This window comes from Odontesthes bonariensis, chromosome 22 (genome assembly GCF_027942865.1).
Source record: "Odontesthes bonariensis isolate fOdoBon6 chromosome 22, fOdoBon6.hap1, whole genome shotgun sequence".
Taxonomy (NCBI): Eukaryota; Metazoa; Chordata; class Actinopteri; order Atheriniformes; family Atherinopsidae; genus Odontesthes; species Odontesthes bonariensis.
Genome location: NC_134527.1, coordinates 25,343,585 through 25,344,681, shown reverse-complemented (window position 1 = coordinate 25,344,681; position 1,097 = coordinate 25,343,585).

Sequence of the window (1,097 nt, the reverse complement as noted above, 5' to 3'; positions counted from 1 at the left end):
GATTTCACTCAGCAGTACGTGAGTGCACATGCGCGTCTACTTCCGAAACACAGCGGTTGCTATGGGGATCAGTGCATTTGATTTAATGTAATAGTTCTGGCAAGAAAATAAAACTGCTTTCACCACTGCTAGTAGGCCTATTAAGAGGTGCGGGTAATTCAGGTAGGACTGTATGTAAACATATTTTATCATGTGTATTATGAGGTGGTCCGCAAAAATTCTTGATCACAAATAGTGGTACACACACACACACAAAGTGTGAAAACCCCTGATGTAGACCACAAACACAAGAATCACTGTTTCAGCTTTAATGTCTGTGAGAAAAACCACATTCAGACGTCCAGGCTCTGACATCTGTGAAATATGTTACCTGTGACTTTGTCCTCTGAGGCTGGTCTGGACTGAACCTGCAGGAACTGAAACAGCAGCAGGAAGCAGTGTGGGGAACCCATCGTGTCCAAATACATCAATTTACTCTGACTTCCACACTGCAGAGACAACATTTTTTAGATTAGATTAGAGTACAAGTACTGAGACAACGAAATGCAGTTTAGCATCTAACCAGAAGTGCAAAGAAGCAGAAAGTGTCGAGTATGTACATGTGCAGTAAAAAAAAAAGTCAGCCATCATTTCAAACCAACCGATGTGTGACACAAATGCATCACATAAATATGGTTTTGTTACACCCTGCAGTTGTTTTTATTGCTGTGTCAGATGACCACAAAATGTACAAATTTATTTTTAATTCAGTTTACAATGTGGAATCAATGTCATGCACTCTGAGACATTCTTACTCACACCTCTTCCAGTAAAGGCCGAGTTAGCCTCTCACCTCCAGGTACATTTAGGATTAAAGACATCCTTTGTTAAGCCACTTAACGCAGACCTATGAATCATTCAAGCATAAAAAAGGCTCCCAACTCAAGGGATGAACCAGTGTTGTGTCCACACATTACAGACAATTTAGCAAAGAAGCCATTTCAAATTGGATTGTCACAAAGACACATCATTTGTTCTCATTTCTTTAGTTTCATGTCCTGAGGAGAAAATCCAGCAAAGACCTGACACAGGACCTGAGAGATGCATCTGGACCTTCA